The sequence below is a fragment of the Vicugna pacos genome, chromosome 11 (assembly GCF_048564905.1).
Source record: "Vicugna pacos chromosome 11, VicPac4, whole genome shotgun sequence".
In the NCBI taxonomy this organism is placed as follows: domain Eukaryota; kingdom Metazoa; phylum Chordata; class Mammalia; order Artiodactyla; family Camelidae; genus Vicugna; species Vicugna pacos.
The window spans coordinates 22,663,374-22,683,160 of NC_132997.1; the positions used below are offsets into that span (position 1 = coordinate 22,663,374).

The following is a 19,787-nucleotide window of genomic DNA, read 5'->3' on the forward strand; positions in this document are numbered from 1 at the left end:
GCTTGGGCTGCCCTAACAAAACACTACAGGCTGACTATTTTAAACAGCAGAAATTTATTTTGTCACAGTTCTGGAAGCTGGAAATACAAGATCAAGGTCTGGTAGGGTGCAGTTTCTAGTGAGGGCCCTCTTCATGTCTTGTAGACAGCTAGTGTCTCACCATGTCCTCTCATGCCTTTTTTTATGGTGTGCAGACACAGAAAGAAGAGAGCTCTCTGCTCTCTCTTCTTATAAGGCCAATAGTCCTATGGGATCTGGACCCCACTTTTATGACCTCATTTAGTCTTAGTTACTTCCTACTCCAAATACAGCGACACTGGGGGTTAGGTCTTCAACATATGAATTTTCTGGGACACAAACTTTCATTCCATAACTGCCCTTATACTTAGTATCCAATAATATTAAAATTACTGGCTCTATCCAATCAACAACTGGTAAACAAAGGTCTACAAAACTGACCGAATTTCAAGTAGTCAACTCAGCACTGGATGCACTTATCAAAAAATTATCCCATCTCCACATTTATTAGAACTATTGGGACATTGCCAGCCTAAGAGTTGACTCCTACAGGATAAAGAGCTCTGTGAACCTCTTGTCTCACACTTATCCAAAATATAAATATGGTAGGCCCTCCGTGTCCATGGGATCCACATCCATGGATTCCACATCCACAGATTCAAACAATTATGAATTGAAAATATTTTCAAAAATTTAAGAAACTTCCAAAAAGCAAAACTGGAATTTGTGTTGTGCTGACAACTATTTATGTATAATTTGCATTGTATTTGTGACTACTTACATGGTATTTACATCGTATTAGGTATTATTAGTCACCTAGAGGTGATTTTAAATTGTGTAAGTTATATGCAAATACTAATCTAGTTTCTATAAAGGACTTGAGCATCTGAGAATTTTGGTGTCCATGAGAGTCCCTGGAATCAATCCCTGTGGATCCTGAGGAATGATTGTGTAAATAAAAAATATAAATCAAAATCTTGTGACTCTATATATACAAGGCCTTGTCAGGATATTCATTTTTTCCTTTGAAATTATAGACATTACTAATACGATCCAAGTCACACATTGTACTTCTCAAAATACACATTCTGGGCTCTTGGAAAAGGCATTAAATAGAAATTCCGTGTCACTGCTAGGTCTCAGATAGATGGTATAAATGAGAGATGTAATTTTCTTCTCAAACAATTCCTTTTCATATTCTGATCCAGACAATGGATTCCTAAATGGATCTCTAACTTAGTCATTGAGGAGAAACTGGGATGGATAACAGGTTGGGCCTCTAACTGAAGGAAAGCCCAGGAGAATGACGTTGTTGTTAGTTTGGAGTTGGCTAAAATTGTATGAGCAGAGTAAGCTTTTAAGGTCATGCACAGAGGATTGGAAACCAAATGGCAGGTACACCAATTTCTGATCCCCAATGTGTGGTTAGCTTTTATCATCTAAGTCAGTAACCAGAACTTCCCACCCTAGATAACAGATCACTTTGGATAACTGATTGGTTCCTCATCCTCCACCATCTGTCAGGTGATGTCTGATAACCCTGGGCTGTCTTTAGAAAGACTTCTATTAGGTTGGTTTTGCCAGAGTTCCCCTTAACACGGATATTTCCTCAGTAATTTTCCATCCACTGACCTCCACTCTGCTCCTTGACTATACATGTCTATTTGCCCATGCTATATGAGTCTGGTTCTACACTGAGATCCCTTTTCCCCTATTTTCCTCTATTGCAATAATCCTGACTACAATCTCTTTTTATGTATTTACTGTCCAACTGTGGTTTCTCTTTGATGAAACAATGATTTAGCCATATTTAAGTGACTCAGTATCATTCTACCTATTCCCACTTTTGATGTCAATTGTGTCCAGGGTCCCCAAGATCACCCTTGGGTTGAGTGATTCACTAGAAGTTTTCACAGGACTTACTTAGGACTAAGATTGAGTCTAGCAAAATCAGCAAGTGAAAGGGGTCATGGGTTAATGTCCAGAGGAAATTAGGCATAAGCTTCCAAATATCTTCTCCCAGGGGAGTCATATAGAATGTGTGTGATTCCTCCAGAAACAAATTTTGATAGCACATGTGGCATGTTGTCTACAGAAGCCATTAGAGACTCAGCAACCAGGGTTTTTATGGGGTCTGGTCATGTAGGCACCCTTTGCCTGGCACATACTAAAATTCCAGACACTTTGAAGGAGAGCAAACAATTTTGTTTGCACAAAGAGGTTTAGGTGCAGTGAAATATACTTATCAATTAATGTGATAGGAACCTTTCAGAAATCCAGGTTTCCAAACCTTTTCAAAATTAAAGTTCTAAGATACTAGCTAAGGGCCAACTTTAAAGCAGGCCTTCTAAGGATAGCAGTCTCAGCCACTTAAATGGCAACACTACTTCAATTTATTTTTAGTTTGCAAATTCAGTGCTTTCAGTGGCTCAACCCGTTTGTGGTTAGTTGTGAGTTCAGACTTGTGAGTAACAGACACAATAATGTGGCATGGGATTATCAAATTCAATCATTTCAATTGTTGCAGTTGGTGCTACTATCTGTTTTCATGTTTATTTGAATCCTAAATCCCAAAATGCAAACAAGTATAAACTTTGTGATGAATTTTCTAAGTGGACATTTAAACAAGAAGAAGTTCCCCTGAAGCTTTTTGTACAGTTTGTAAAAATGGTAGTCAGTCAGATATAAACCAGCATATGCAAACAGCTAAGCACAAGAGATGGATTATTTCCTGTTAGTACTATAAAAAGTGGTAAAATATTTTTTTGATTAATAGGAATTCAGACTGAGATACAATAGTTGCAGCAGAAGTTGTGAACAACCTCCATACTATATATCTTCATCAGTCTTTCAGCTCAAATGACTGAACATACTGCTGCCAGAATTACTTTCTGATTCCAAAGTTGCAATTAAAATGTCAAGTGCCAGGATAAAGTCCACTGCAAAAACTCCACAAACAATAGCTTCACTTACGATTCCAGAGATTATCAATGTTCTAAGTGCTTCATCTTTTTTTTTTTTTTTTAGCACAGCCTTGGATGCAAGCAATTGCAAAGCAGAAAATACATTATTTACCTCTTGCTTCTACATGACTCTTGCTGGTGGTAAAACAAACACAAATTTTGGTGAATGTTTCCATAAACATGCAAAAATGTTTATTCCAAGCTGAAATAAAATATGATTCTATGGGAGATATTGGCTGTTCTACCCATATTCTGCATAATGTTTACTGTTCAAATAGCTTTGTTGCTGAGTCCAAACTCATTCTGCTCACCTAACAAGCCAATAAATTGGGAGATGACATGTTGGGGCAAGGAATAGCAACTTTATTAGGAAAGCCAGCAGAGGATAGCCGACTAATATCTTAGAGAACCATCCTGCTTTAGTCAGAACACAGGCACCTTTTATACAAAAAAAAAAAAAAAAAAAAAAAACAAGGGAGGGCATGTGGTTGGTTGTTGCAAACTTCTTGCTGCAGGCATTCTTTGTTCTTGCAGCTGTCCACGTGGGCCAGGTCATGATGTCCCTGTAAACTTCCAACAAAACAAAGTTTTTTCTCTATTTTGCAACTTGCCATCTCCATCTAAGTGCAGAAGGGCTGACATCCTTAAAGGTCAGAGCCCTGAGATAGGCTCTCCTGTCTATTTCAGTCTAAAGGCAACATTATTTCACGAAAGGTGCAGAGCTGGCAAGACTGAGCCTAGAAAGCAGGGCACAGCGGTTAAAATTAAAGGAAAAGATCTAATATAGAGTCAGATTTGTTTTCCTCGATTACAGTTTCTGTTGTCCTTTCCATTAATGTTGAAGTAACTGTCATGAAGTTGTTTTCTGACTTCAGGATTTATACTGTTTGAATTGGTGATTAAAAGATTTTTGTGATTTTTGTTGGCATTCAGTATTTTTCATTTCTCTTGCATTCAGAAACTCATTGGCGCTCTTTAACAAACACAGCTGGAAGAGTTCTCGGTTAATTTAAAGCAGGGAACTAATATTTTAATTTTCAAGGAAAGGCCCCAAATTCTTGTTTACTTTTGAATAATCCATTGAATGAAGCCAATTTGCTTATTTCTTATTTATCATTTTCAATATCTCTTTAGCAATAGAACTATGGAAATAGAAAGAAGAGCAAAAAGTGTTATTGAACTATTCCATTGTTTAATGGAACTTGGTGAAATCTTCCTGTCAGACTGTTCTTAAAAGGGAAAACATTAGTTATGAATAGGAAAATAAATTCTGATTTGTGGATAATCATTATTGTATCTGCCATGACTGTATTTTGAAGTGAGTTTCATCTCTTGAAGAATTTGATTGTTTTACATGGATGTTACTAGTTGCTCTTCTAACAAAGAGACAAGTGGAATTATCATGTGTAGTGTTAAAAAGGAAAGAAATAGTTGACCTAAAAGTTCTCTTTTTGTCAGTGGACATGTTAGGAAGTCATTAACCAAGAGATCCAACATAATCCTGAAGAATGGAATAGGCAAGTTTTGCCATGAATGATGTATAAGGTGTTTCAGAAAATAAATTTGTAGAGCAGTTCCCAGAGTTGTTAACTTTATGCCATTATACTTGTTCATAATGCCAAAGTTGTGTGTTTTCTCATTAATGAATGTCCAACGGACCAAGAACGAAGTGAGATGTGACCACTGAAGAAGATATGTGACAATGTAAATTGTACAATGCCAATGGACTATCTGTGGTAGAAATTCTATAACTGAATTCTGCAAAACAAAGAATTGTTAAGCAGAACCAACAGTTCAGGGAAATATAACTAATGAAAGAGATATGTAGTTTAAATGCTTGTAATTTATTTCAGATGAACAAAGAATAAAAGTATGTCTGGCGGCTTGAACATTACTTGCTAAACCTGGCAATTCTACCCAGTGTGCTGGAAGTCGCAGACCCCTCTCTAACTGAGTTGGCTGGAGGGCTTTAGGGAAACGCACCGCGCGCTTTCTGGCCCAGGACGAGGCTGTCGCTCCGGGCCTTCTGCGCATGTGCGCCGCCCCCGCTTCCCCTCCCCCCACTCGCCCGTGTGTTCCAGGTCCCTGGTCGCCAGGAGACGGCGCCCGAGACTCTGTCGCCTGAGGGCGAGGGGGGCGGTTGGGAAGCGGCTGTTGAGCGCCTGAGGGTTGGGCGGGTGGAGCAGGGCCTCCGCGCGAGACGGGTGAGTGAGAAACGGCTTTGTCCTCTGACCTCGGTGTGAATCCGGCTCCGTTTTCACGCACCTGAGGAGACCCGGCGGGTCCCAGCGCTCGTTACCGGGTGAAGCGGAGTTTCCTCATCTCCGGGGCGAAGCGCGGTCCGAGGCGCCGGTGCGGCCGCGCGCGGACTCCGGCTTTCGGGCGCTCGGTAGACACGCCCTTCTCATCTCAGCGGAGAACCGTCTTTTCTGCTCGGGATCTCGCTCCATCCTCCCAACAACCTGTGGTCAGTGTCGTGGCCCTTTTTAACAGTGAAATAGGCTCAGAGAGGGGATAGGAATCCGAAGTGGTGAGCGGCGCAGGGGCAGGAGGAAGGAGAGATTCCATACCTCATCCTCTGCCCAGCATGAGACCTGAGCATGATTCAGTCGCAGCAGTTAGCAGCTCCGTGGCCCTAACCCCTTTAGGAAATAAATCATTTTGAAGTAAATGGGCATTGGATTTGGGGAATTTCTTCTTGTTTCTAAAGAACTTGTGAGCCTGGCACATAAATGGACGCGTCCAGGTCCCTCTGACCACCCCCGCCCCAGCGTTGCCTGTGTTCTCAGTAGCACCAGTTTGCTTTTGCAGGTGGTCCTGCTTGTAACTCAAGAGGACAGGAAGGTCCCGGATTTTGAGATTTTGGGTGAATATTCCAGCTGACTTGGGTCCAGGTTTTTTGTAACAAAGCAGCTTTTGTGATGTAAGGGGGTTCCAGGAGCAGGAATCCCTGGTAGGACAGCCATTTGGCCTGAGACTTCAGTACAGATCCAGAGCCCTAGTGGAAGGGGCTCTTACTGCTCAGCCAGAAGCATTTTGGGTCCTCTTGCCAGAACCACTGTCATAGCCAGACTGTCACAGACTGGGTGACGGTGGAAGCTTTGGGCCAACTTTCAGAAGAGGTGTAAGCTGTGGCTGGGATAGGAGGGCAAGACAAAAGGAACAGAAGGTACTGCTTCTTGGGGAGTTAAGAAAGCATCGTGTTGAAGGAAGAGCTTACCAGCCACAGGGGAGGGAATTGCCTACTTCATCCCTTCATTCTTCACTGCACTCTTTCTGGACTCAAAGCTGCTCCCCTACTTCACCACAACTAGAGATATGCTGATGCCCTTTTGTAGTGATGTTAAGAGAATCAGAGATGGCACAGCAAGACAGGTCTTTAATACCTGGACTTCAGACAGGACTATTTCTGCTTTAATTAAAAGATGGTATTGGGATAGTGTGGGCAGGAAGTGGGTCTAAAATATTAAGTGGTTACAGTCATATATTTTATTATGGCAGAATCAGGAGCAGACATTGAGTCTCTTGATAGTTCAGGCAGAATTTTATGCTTTGACAACAGATAAATCAAAACCAAATTTTTTGTTTGTTTGCTTGTTTTTGTTTTTGTCAAAAATACTTTTGAGAAACTGAAACCATAACTTGTTAAGAGGATTTTTTTTTCCTTCCAAAAGAGACCAGCCCTTTAAAACACCCGATCCGTTTTTTCTTCAGAATCTTGCTGGGATTCTCTGTTTTGTGATGAACACTACACATTTTTGTTCAGTGTTTTTGCTCAGCACCAGTTTTAAGGAAAGCATTATATTCGATTCCTTGGTTTTTCTTAATTGGCTGAATTAGTTTAATGTGTTTACATTTTTCTGGGTTACAGCATACATTGTTCATAAATTGGCAGGAAAAAAATCTTTTTACATTTGAAAACTAATGTGACCAGGCACTGCATAGTCATACAGAGTTATGCATGGACACAGAGTGTCCCTTTCTGCCTCTTCTCAAGTTGTCTCCCTTTCTGAGGTGTTTGCCAGCTACTGTGTGGAGCTTGTTCGGCAGGTGACGTCTCTCATGACCTTTCCTTCTTTCTCTGCTGTACCCTTACAGTTCTGCACTCTCTTCCAGGACCAGCAGGAAATGATCACATTCCAGGTGAGTTGTTTAATTTATGCATAGTTTGACTTAACGGTGATTATTTGAGGTTTATAAAATGCACATTTATATGAAATAGTAGAAATGAATAAGTTAACATCAGGAAAAATAGCAGAAGTCAGCAAATTGCAGTCCTTGGGCCACGTGCAGCATGCTGCTTGTTTTTCCATGGCCCACAAACTTAAAAATTTTTAGATGATTGAGAAACAAGTAAATCAAGAGTAATATTCTGTTATATGAAAATTTTTTGAAATTCCATTCTCAGTGTCTAACATTTTACTGGGACATATTCATGCTCATTCATTTGCAGCTGTAGCTGCTTAAATTTGTGTACATTACAAGGGTGGAGTTGAGTGGTTGTGAAAGAGATTGTATGCCTCACAAACCTAAAATATTTACTGTGTGGACATTTACTGAAAATGTTTGCTCACCTCTAATACAGAGTAGCAGATCAACAGTAGTGCAAAGATGCATGTAGGTAAATGCGAATCTTGTGATCTTACTGAGTTGTGAAACTAAGACGTAAAAAGTTTTTTGAGAGGCTTCGTTTGGTGGGATTGTGAACCTTCCAGTGACAGCCTTAACATTACATAAAAAAGTGGTAAGAATAAAGTGAATGATTCTTATCCAATCCAGGGGATAAGTTAAGAGATATCAAAAGAACGTATGTGATAAATAATTCAAATGAATTGAGTATTAGGACTCACGATTGTTCAGAGAAGGGACAGGTCTGAGTAGACCAGGGCAACCTAGGGTGGTTAGTAGCATGAGGCTTTGTGACAGTCCTGAGGACTGGGCAGAATCTAAATCTTTGTTGAGTCCTCTTATTTAATTGTGTAGAATACACATGACTGAAATTCACAGTTCAACCATTAAAAAGTGTAGAATTCAGTGACATTTTGTACATTCACATTGTTATTCAACCACAGCCACCATCTACTTCTAGAATCTCTTCATCACACCAAAAGGAAACTGTGTGCCCTTAACAAGCAGTACGTAAGCTAACAGTTATTCTCCATTTACCCCAACCCCTAGCAACTGCAAATATGTTTCCTGTTCATGGGTTTGCCTATTCTGGATAGTCCATATACATGGAATCATGTAGCCTTTTGTTTGTGGCTTCTTTCACTTACTGAGTTTTAAAGATCCATCCATATTGTAGTTTATATCTCTTCTTCATCCCTTTTATGACAATAAATATTCCATTGTATGTATGTATATATATATATATATTTATGTATATATACAGGTAATTGATGGGCACTTGTGATTCCATTTTTGGTTGTTTAGAATAGTGCTGCTGTGAGCGTTCTTGTACAAATTTTTGTTTGAAGATCTATTTTCAGTTTTTTCCTAGGAGTGAAAAGGATGGGTCATTTATGTGATAATTCTGTGTTAACTTATTTTGAAACTGTGAAACTGTTCCACAGCAAGGTCCCTTGCAAGTCATATGAATTTTATGTTAGCTTTTCTACTTCCACACAAAAGGTCATTGAAATTTTGATAAGAATTACATCGTATCTGTAGACCACTTTGGGGAATATTGCCATTTTAAGGATAGTAAATCTTAGAATCCATGAACATGAGGTGTTTTTCCATTAATTTAGGTTTTTAATTTCTTTCAGCAGTGTTCTGTAGTTTTTAGTGTACAGATTTTACACATCCTTACTTAAATTTATTCTTAAGTATTATTTTAGATGCTTTTGTAAATGGAAGTTTTCCTAACTTCCTTTTTGATTGCTTATTGATAGTGTGTAGAAATACAAAGGATTTTTTAGTGTTGATCTTGTATCTTCCAACTTTGCTGAATTTATTCACTAGTTCTAATAGTTTGTAGATTCTTTAGGATTTTCTATGTTTGTCATCATATCATCTGCAGAGAGATAATTGTAATTCTTCCTTTCCAATTTGAATGCCATTTATTTATTTACCTACCTACCCACCTACATACTTACCTACTGACCTATTTGCTCTGGCTAAAATTTCTAGTACAGTGTTGAATATATAAGTGACCAAAGCAGGCATCCTTGTTTTTCTTTTCTTTTTTTTTTTTAATCATCTTAGTCTTCTTAAGTGTGCAGTTCAGAAGTGTTAAGTTTATTTACACTGTTGAGCAACCGACCTCCAAAGCATTTTCATCTTGCAAAACTGAAAATCTGTACCCATTAAACAGAAACTCCTGTCAATTGAAATAAATGCACAGCCTAAAAGTTAAGAGTTATGTTTTATTTGGCAGGAGGACTTGAGCCAGAATGACAGCCTCCCAGATCGCTCTGAGGGACTGCTCCAAAGAGGTAGGGGAGGAACTAGGATATATAGGAGCTTTACAACAAAGACCAGGTAGTTGGAACAATAAAAGATTTCTTGTTATCTAAAGAAAACCAGGCATCTCAAGTTAAAGAATTTAGTGCTTTTCTTTGTATGGGAGGAATCAAATATTTGAGTTCATTGAATTCATTCCTTTGAGAAGCATCTAGCTATCTAGGGCCAGTATCCTGTCCTTTCTTATTCTGAGTCCGCTCAGAGGGCGCCATAGTGAGTGGCTTCAGAGGCTGGGCTGCAGGCCTGTCCCCACAGGGGTGTGGCAGCAGCCACTGATGGCTTAGTTTCAGCATTCTTTGTTTACTGATATGTTTGCGCTATTTTCACTCACATTGGAGTATTTTCATTCACATTCCCCACTCCCCTGCCTCCTATTCAACTTTATGTGAGTTTGGCTACTCTTGATACTTCATGTATATGTAAGTGAAATCATATAGGACTTGTCTTTTTGTGACTGGCTTATTTTACTTAAGGTAATGTTTTCAGGATTCACCCATGTTGTACTATGTTTTAGAATTTTCTTCCTTTTTTAGGGTTGAATGTTATTCTGTTGTGTATATATATCACATTTTGTTTATTCATTCATCTGTTGATGGATATTTGCTTTGCTTCTGCCTTTTGGCTTTTGTGCATGATGCTTCTATGAACATGGGTGTACAAATATCTCTTTGAGACTTTACTTTCAATTCTTTTGGATAAATACCAAGAAATGGTATTGCTGGATCACATGGTAATTATATTTTAAATTTTTTGAGGAACCACCGTACTGTTCTCCATAGCATCTATACCATTTTATATTCCCACGAACAGTGTACAAGGGTTCCAGTTTCTATACATCCTCACCAACATTTGTCATTTTCTGCTTTTTTTTTAATAGCAGTTAGCATAATGGGTGTAAAGTAGTATCTGATTTTGCTTTTGATTTGCATTTCCCTAATGATTAGTGATGTTGAGCATATTTTCATAAGCTTGTTGGCCATTTGTATATTTTCTTTGGAGAAATGTCTGTTTAAGTCCTTTGTTCATTTTTAAATACTTTTTTCTTTCTTTTCTTTTCTTTTCTTTTTTTTTTTTTTTGGTTATTGAGTTGTAGGAGTTCTCAGGGAGCCCCCAGACAGGTCAAAACACAATTCTTTGAAAAACAAGTTGCATATAGCTGTATCTTGTTTTAGTGTGCCTTGCAGATACTGCATTTTTTATAGATTGAATGTTTGTGGCAACCCTGCATCAAACAGATCTATTTGTGCCATTTTTCCAGAAGCATTTACTCACTTCTTGGTAATTCTTACAACATTTCCAACCTTTTTATTATTATTATACTTGTTATGGTGATCTGTGATCAGTGACCTTTGATGTTACCATTGCCAAATTATTGTGACTTGTTAGAAGCTCAGATGATGGCTAGCATTTTTTAGCAATAAAGTATTTTTAAATTAAAGTATGTACATTTTAAAAGATGTAACACTATTGCACACTTACTGTACTACAATATAGTGTAAAAATAAGTTTTATATGCACTGGGAAACCAAAAAATCACATTACTGAATTTAGTGCATTGGTCTGGAACTTGAACCTGAAATATATACAAGGTGTGCCTGTATTGACCACTCTGGCAGCAGGAAGCCAAACCAGGAATGCCTTGATTATTCCAGATTTTTTGTTAGATTGCAGAGTTCTGAAAAACTTGATTCTGAGAGTTTGTTCTAGTTTAATCATTGCTTTACAAGAGGGATGGGATTCTAGGTTTCCCTACTCTACTATTTTACCTAAAGATTTCCACATCAGTTTTATTTTCATTTTCTAAGACTTACTTTTTTATTGAAGTATAGTTGATTTGCAACATTGTGTTAGTTTCTGGTATCTAGCAAAGTGATTCAGTTATACATACATACACATAGTCTTTCACATTATTTTCCATTATGTATTATTACAGGATATTGAGTATAGTTCACTATGCTATACATTAAGGCATTGTTGTTTATCTGTTTTATATATAGTAGTTTGTATCTGCTAATCCTAGAGTCCTAATTTACCCTCCCCCATCCTCTTTCCCCTTTGGTAACTATAAGTTTGTTTTCTATGTCTGAGAGTCTGTTTCTGTTTTGTAAATAAGTTCTTTTGTGTCATATTTTAGATTCCATATGTAAATGATATCATAAGGAATTTGTCTTTCTCTTTTTGACTTGCTTCATTTAATATGATAATCTCTAGGTCCATCCATGTTGCCACAAATGGCATGATTCCATTCTTTTTTATGGCTGAGTAATATTCCATTGTGTATGTATACCACTTCTTGATCCATTCATCGGCTAGTGAACATTTAGGTTGCTTTCATGTCTTGACTATAGTAAATAGTGCTGCTATGAACACTGGGGTGCATGTATCTTTTTAAATTATAGTTTTCTCTAGATATATGTTGAGGAGTGGGATTTCTGGATCATATGGAACTCTATTTTTAGTTACTTAGGGTACCTCCATTTAGTTTTCCATTGTGGTGCACCAATTTACATTCCTGCCAACAGTGTAGGAGGGTTCCCTTTTCTTCACGTTCTCTTCAGCATTTGTTATTTGTGTTTTTTTAATGATGGCCATTCTGACCATTGTGAAGTAGTACCCCGTGGTGGTTTTGCTTTACACTTTTTAATAATTAATGATGTTGAGCATCTTTTCATGTGCCTATTGGCCATCTGTATGTCTTATTTGGAGAAATGTCTGTTTAAGTCTTCTGCCCATTTTTTGATTTGGTTGGATATTTTGTTATGTTTGAGTTGTATGAGCTACTTATATATTATGGAAATTAAACCCTTGTCAGACTCATTGTTTGCAGATATTTTCTCCACTTCCATAGGATGTCTTTTCATATTGTTTATGGTTTCCTTTACTGTGCAAAAGCTTATAGGTATGATTAGCTTCCATTTGTTTATTTTTGGTTTTTTTTCTATTACCTTGGGAGACTGACCTAAGAAAACGTTGGTACAGCTTATGTCAGAAAATGATGTGCCTGATTTCTCTTCTAGGAGTTTTATATCATCATGTCTTATGTTTAAGTCTTCAATCCATTTAGACTTCATTTTTGTATATGATGTGAGGGACTATTCTAACTTCATTGATTTGCATGCAGCTGTCTAGCTTTTGCAATACCACTTGCTGAAGAGACTGTCTTTTCTCCATTGTATATTCTGGCCTCCTTTGTCAAGATTAATTGACCATTGGTGTGTGGGTTTATATATTCATGCCAGTACCATGCTGTTTTGATTACTGTAGGTTTGTCGTATTATCTTAAGTCTGGGAGTGTTATGCCTCCATCTTTGTTCTTTTTCTTCACAGTTGCTTTGGTAATTCAGGATCTTTTGGGGTTCTGTATACATTTTAGGGTTATTTGTTCTAGTTCTGGGGAAAATGTCCTGGGTAACTTTTTAAGGATCACATTAAATCTGTACATTGCTTTAGGTCTTTCACCTCCTTGGTGAGGTTTATTAATAAATACTTCACTTATTCGTGGTGTGATTTTAAAAACATTTTTTTAACTTTCCCTTTCTGATATTTCATTGTTAATGTGAAGAAATGCAACTGATTTCTGTATGTTAATCTTATATCTGCTACCTAGCTGAATTCATCTACGAGTTATAGTAGTTTCTGTGTGGCATCATTTGTGTTTTCTACATATAGTATCATATCATCTTCATATAATGATAAGTTTGCCTCTTCTCTCAATGTGGATCCCTTTTATTTATTTATTTATTTATTTATTTATTTATTTATTTATTGTCTGATTGCTGTGACTAGGACTTCCCGATACTATATTGAATAGAAGCGGTGAGAGTGGGCATCCTTTTCTTGTTCCAGATTTTAGCAGAAAGGCTTTCAAGTTTTCACTGTTGAATGTTATGTTGACTGTGAGTTTATCATAAATAGGTTTATTTATGTTGAGATATATTCCCTCTATACCCACTTTGGTAAGAGTTCTTATCATAAGTGGATGTTGAATTTTATCAAACGCATTTTCTGCATCTTGAGATGATTATGTGATTTTTGTCTCCTCTTTATTTGATATGGTGTATCAAGGTGATTGATTTGCATATGTGGAACTGTCCTTGTGTCCCTGGGATGAATCCAACTTGTGTGATCTTTTTTTATGTGTAATTGCATTCTGTTTGCTAATATTTTGTTAAAACTCTTGTACCACTGTTCATCAGTGATATTGGCCTATAATTTTCTTTTCTTTTTTAGTAATGTCTAGGTCTGTTTGTGGTATCAGGGTGATGGTGGTTTCATAGAATGAGATTTGGAGTATTCTCTCTTCAATCTTTGGGAAGAATTTGAGAAGGATTGGTTTAATTTCTTCTTTATATGTTTAGTGGAATTCCCCAGTGAAGCCATCTGGTCCTGGACTTTTATTTGCAGGGAAGCTTTTTGTTTTTCTTTCTTAATTGCTGATTCTATTTCACTTTTGGTGATTGATCTGCTCAGATTATCTGATTGTTCCTGTTCGGTTTGGTGGGCTGTGTGTTTCTAGAAACTTCATTTCTTCTAGGTTTTCCAATTGTTGACATATAATTGTTCATAGTATTTTCTTGTGGTTTTTGTTTTTGTGTTTGTTTGTATTTCTGTGGTACTGGTTGTTATTTTTGTTCTTTCATTCCTTATTTTGTGTATTTGGGTTCTCTCTCTTTTCTTCTTGGTGAACCTGGCCAGAGGTTTGTTGATTTTGTTTACCCTTCCAAAGAACCAGCTTTTGGATTTAAAAAATTTTTTTTCTACTGTTTTAAAATGTCTATTTTATATAATTTTCTCTGATTTTTATTGTTTCCTTCATCCTTCTGACTTTAGATTTTGTATCATCTTTTTCTAATTTTTTTAATTGGTAGTTTATGTTGTTTGATATTTCTCTTATTTTTTGAGAAAGGCCTGTGTCATTCTGAACTTCCCTCTTAGGATTATTTTAGCTGAATCCCATAGATTTTGTGTGGGTGTGTTTTTGTTGTCAAATGTCTCAAGATACTTTTAAATTTTCTCTTTGATTTCATCATTGACCTGCAGGTTTTTAAGTAGCACGTTATTTAGTCTCCATGCAGTCAGTTTTTTTCTCATTTCTCCTGCAGTAGTTGATTTCTATTTTTATGTCATTGTGGTCAGAAAAGATGCTTGAAATAATTTCTATCCTCTTAAATTTGTTGAGGCTTTTGTTTCATATTACATAATCAATCCTAACAAATGTTCCATGTGCACTTGAATAGAATGCATATTCTCGTATTTTCAGGGATATAATGTTCTGATAATATCAGGTAGGTCTAATTGTTCTATTATATCATTGAGAATTTCTCTTTGATTTTCTGTCTGGAAGATCTGTCCATTGATGTGAGTGGGTGTTATAGTCTCCTACTCTTACTGTAATCCCATTAGTTTCTCCCTTTATGTGTATGTGTGTATATATATGTGTGTGTATATACATATATATATATATATATGTATATACATACACACATGCATTCATACGCACACACACTTCCTTTATGTCTATTAGGACTTAGGTGCTCCTGTATTGCAAGCACATATGTTAATGAGTATAAAAACCTCTTGTTGTATTGTTCCTTTTATCATTACATAGTGTCCTTTTTTCTTTCTTTATGGTCTTTATTTTAAAGTCTATTTTGTCTGATATGAGTATCGATACCCCCACTTTCTTGTCATTTCTTTTTGCATGAAACATCATTTTACATCCTTTGACTTTCAATCTGTATGTGTCGTTTGCCCTAAAGTGGACCTCTTATAGGTAGCATATTGTAGGCTTTTGCTTTATTATCCAGTATACAACTCAGTGTCTTTTGCTTGGAACATTTAATCCATTCAGTTTTTCATTTTTCTTTTTTCTTTCTTTTTTTTTTTTGAGTTGTAGTCAATTTATGATATTGTGTCAGTTTCCAGTGTGGAGCACAATTTTTCAGTTATACATGAACATACATATATTCATTGTCACATTGTTTTTCACCGTGAGCTACCACAAGATCTTGTGTATATTTCCCTGTGCTATACAGTATAATCTTGTTTATCTATTCTACATATGCCTGTCAGTATCTACAAATTTTTAACTCCCAGTTGTCCCTTCCCACCCCTCTCCTCCTGGCAACCACAATTTTGTTTTCTTTCACTATGTGTCTGTTTATGTTTTGTATTAACGTTCATTTGTGTTTTCCTTTAGTCCATTGATTTTTAAATTATTGATAGATATGTATTTATTGCCATTTTAAACTTTGTTTTCTGATTGATTTTGTAATTCTTCTTTGTTCTTTTTTGTTTTTCATATTGTGTTTTTGATGTTTTCCTTTTGTATTATGCTGTTGTTCTGTTCTTTTTGCTTTTTCTGACTCTATTGTATGTTTTTCATTTGTGGTTACCCTGTTTTTCAAGTATGTTAACCCATTACTTATATATTTCCTTTAGACTGGTAGCCATATGGGCTCAAACACATTCTAAAAAAAAAAATCTACACTTTCTTACTCTCCTCCCCCACATTTTATGATTTTGATGTCCTCTTTTGCATCTTCATATTTCTTTTTGCCATTCACTGTAGTTATCACATTTCCAGTTGTGATTTTCTTTCTTTTCTATGAATTCCTGCTTCTTTTGTATTTAGAGAAGAACTTTCACTATTTCTTTTAGGATAGTTATAGTGTTCCTGTATTGCTTTAGTTTTTACTTGTCTGAGAAAGTTTTTGTCTCTCCCTCTATTCTAAATGATAATCTTGCTGGGTAGAGTATTGTAGGTTGCAGGTGTTTTTCCTTTGGGACTTTGAATGTATTTTGCTGCTCCTTTCTGGTCTGCAACGTTTCTGTAGAGAAATTAACTGGTAGCCTTCTGGGGATTCCCTTGTAATTAACTCTTTGTTTTTCTCTTGCTACCTTTAGAATCTTCTCTTTAACTTTGGACATTTTAATTACAATTTGTTTTGTTGTACGTCTTTTTCGGCTCAAGTTTTATGGGATCCTCAGTGCTTCCTGTACCTGGATATCTGTTTCCTTCTTTAGGTTTGGGAAGTATTCAGCCATAGTTTCTTCAGATAAATTTTTTATTTCCTTTTCTCTTCCTTCTCCTTCTGGGATCCCTATTATGCTTAGATTGGGATGTTTTATATTATCCCATAGGTCTGGCATATTGCTTTCACTGTTTTTTTTTGTTTGTTTGTCTTTCTGTCTGCTGTACCAATTGGGTGATTTCTGTTATTCTATCTTCCAAATCACTTTTTCATTCAAACTGCATTATCCAGTTTGCTGTTTGTTGCCTTTAGCCAGTTTTTGTCTCAGCAAGTGAGTTTTCTAAACTAATTGGCTCCTCTTTATAATTTCTAGTTCCTTGTTAAAATGATCTGCATTCCGATCAATAGACTTTCTTAATTCCATCAGTGGTTTCATTACCTCCTTTTTGAACGCACGTTCTGGTAGTCTGGAGAGGTCTATTACATTGTTTATTCTTTCAGAAGAATCCTGTAGTTTCCTTAGTTGGTAGTGGTTCCTCTACTTTTTCATTTTACTTATATTTCTCTGACTCTATGAATTTAAGTGAAACAGTTATCTGCTATGGTCTTGAAGGGCTTTTTTAAGTGGGAGTGTCCCTGTGTAGCCTCTGTAAGTCTAATATTTTTGTTGTGTGGGTTGGTTTTAGTATGGTTGCCTCCCACATTCTTCCTCAGTGTGTGCTGGTGGTTATTCCCTTGGTATGGGGTGTGATTTTTGCTGTGGTTCCCAGAGTCTGCACTGGGTGTTGGGTAGGGTCTCCTTTTTGCTCTGTGGTTGTCACAGCTCTGTTGGGGGCAGGTCTACTTCCTAGTTGTTGGGGTGGATGCCCCTAGATTGGACACAGAACTGTAGTGTGTGTAGGCGGGCTTGGAGTGCTCCCGCTGGGAGGGGAGCTACTTAGTGTTCCTCTGCAGTAGCTGTCCCCTAGGAAGAGTGCTCTGTGGTGTCACCAGTCACTTGGTGTGTGGCTCAGAAAGTACACTGTTTTGGGCACTGCCCTTGGCCCACTGCAACCAAGGGAATTCAGGCCCTCAGCCAGGATGTCCCTTAGGCTTTGTGCTTCCAAAATCACTGGCACAGATCTGCTGGCACAGAACTGCTGAGCTGAGGCCCAGGCCCACTGGAGTCATGCACCTGGACCTGCTGTGGGCGCTGCTGGGTCAGCCCAGACCCCAACCTCACATTTGCATGCACAAGGCCACGGAGCCTACAGCCAGACCTCCCCTGGCCAGGGAAGCACCAGCTCTGCTCAGCTGTCCTGCAGGCACTGAGTTTACAGAGTGCCTGTGGTTGTATACATCTAGGGGTTGCCCAGCCCCTGTGATTTCAGCCCTGCTTCTGAGGTTGCACAACCTCTGGGGATTGGCTTGGATTTGAGCGCAGCCTCCCACTGGCGCTGGCATGCTTATAGGAGGGTAGGTGGAGCCTCCCCTACTGTGAGTGCTCTATGAGTGAGGCTCCTGTGGCCCCGCCCTGCCCCTTTCTTTGATCATGCATGTCAACACTGGGGGTTCCATGATGAACCCAACTTTCTTCCTGTGCATGCCCCTGACTGTGGCTCAGAACAGGCTCTAGCCCTTTCAGGCTGTCCCTGCGCAGCCAACCCTAGTCCTCTTCCCAGATCTGACCTCCAAAGCCTGAGTTTCAGCACCCAGCCTCTGCACGCACATGGAGATATGCCCCTTGGGCTCGGGAATGCAGCGAGGTGGCACAGACCCTCTGTGCCAGTCTCTTTCCCTTCTGTCTGCTGCACACTGACTGCTGCCATCTTCTCTGAGCCTCTGAAGCTCCCTTTCTGTCCTGGTGGATCTCCATGCTGGTGAAGGGTTTGCCCAGGGTGAGGAAACATCTCCTCCCTCACAGCTCCCACCCAGAGGTGCAGGTCACAATCTGATTCCACTCTTTAACCCTTCATTCTACCTTGTTATGTGGTAATCCTTGGAATTTTGGTCTTATGAGAGCTTCTACCAGAATTCAGCAGGTATTCTGTGAGAATTGATCCACATGTAGATTTATTTTTGATGTATTTATAGGAGGAAATGAGCTCCATGTCTTTCTATTCTGTCATTTTGATCTGACCTCTCCTCTGTTTCCAGTTTTATTGAAATATGGTTGACCTACAACCATAAAGCCCAAGTGTACAACATAACTTGCTTTATATATATCATGAAACAAATACCACAAAAAGTTTGGTTAATGTCCATCATCTCATATACATACCAAAAAAAGTTTTTCCTTGTGATGTAACTCTTAGGATTTACTCAAACTTTCATATATACCATATTTTGTGTGACCTGTAATCATCATGTTGTACATTAAACCCCCAGTACCCATTTAACTTATAACTGGAATTTTGTAAATAATTTTTGTTTATCTATTTTATTTATTATTGAAGTATAGTTAGTTTACAATGTTGTGTCAACTTCTGGGGTACAGCATAATGTTTCAGTTATGCATATACATACATATATTCATTTTCATATTTTTCATTATAGGTTGCTATATGATATTGAGTATATTTCCCTGTGCTGTATAAAAGGAACTTGTTATCTATTTTATACAAAGTAGTTAGGATCTGCAAATCTCTGAACTCCCCATTTGTCTCTTCTGACCTCCTTTCCCCCTGCTAACCATAAGTTTGTTTTCTATGTCTGTGAGTCTGTTTCTGTTTTGTAAATAAGTTCATGTGTGTGTGTGTGTGTTTTTGTGTGTGTGCGTGTATGTTTAGATTCCACATGTGAGTCATATTGTGGTATTTTTGTTTCTCTTTCTGACTTACTTCACTTAGAATGATGAAGTAAGGATCTAAAGAATAGTCATTCTAAGGGAAGTTTGTAAATTTTGACCACCTTCATCCAGTTTCCTCTCACCACCCCTTAGTCCTCCACTCCCAGCCAATGGTAACCACTAATCTGATCTCTTTCCCTATGAGTTTGGTGGGTTTGTTTGTTATGTGTTTATTTAGATACCACATATAAGTAAAATCATACAATATCTTGTGTCTGACATCACACTTATCATAATACATTCAAGGTCCATCCATATTGTTATCAATAGAAATTTCTTCTTTTATTGCTGAGTAATTATCTCTCTATATATTTTATATTCTATATATATCCTATGTATATTTTATTCATAGGAGATTATACCTCTTAATATTCCCTACCTCTATGATGCTTCTCTCCCTTTCTTGTTCTACTGGTAACTGTTAGTTTGTTCTCTATATTTGTGTTTCTTTCTTCTTATATTCACTAGCTTTTTGAAATATATTCTACAAATAAGTGATAGCATACAGCATTTGTCTTTCTTTATCTGACATATTTCACT

The 19,787-nt window shown here is 37.7% G+C and overlaps 1 long non-coding RNA gene across 1 annotated transcript in view; it reads left to right on the plus strand.

The window, feature by feature from the left end:
• Positions 1 to 5,135: 5,135 nt before the first annotated feature.
• Positions 5,136 to 19,787, plus strand: part of LOC140699209 (uncharacterized) — a 45,792-nt gene continuing 31,140 nt past the window's right edge. The window contains exons 1-2 of the long non-coding RNA XR_012077220.1: positions 5,136 to 5,448; positions 7,080 to 7,124. This is a non-coding gene — a long non-coding RNA (uncharacterized lncRNA). The remainder of the gene's footprint in view (positions 5,449 to 7,079; positions 7,125 to 19,787) is intronic.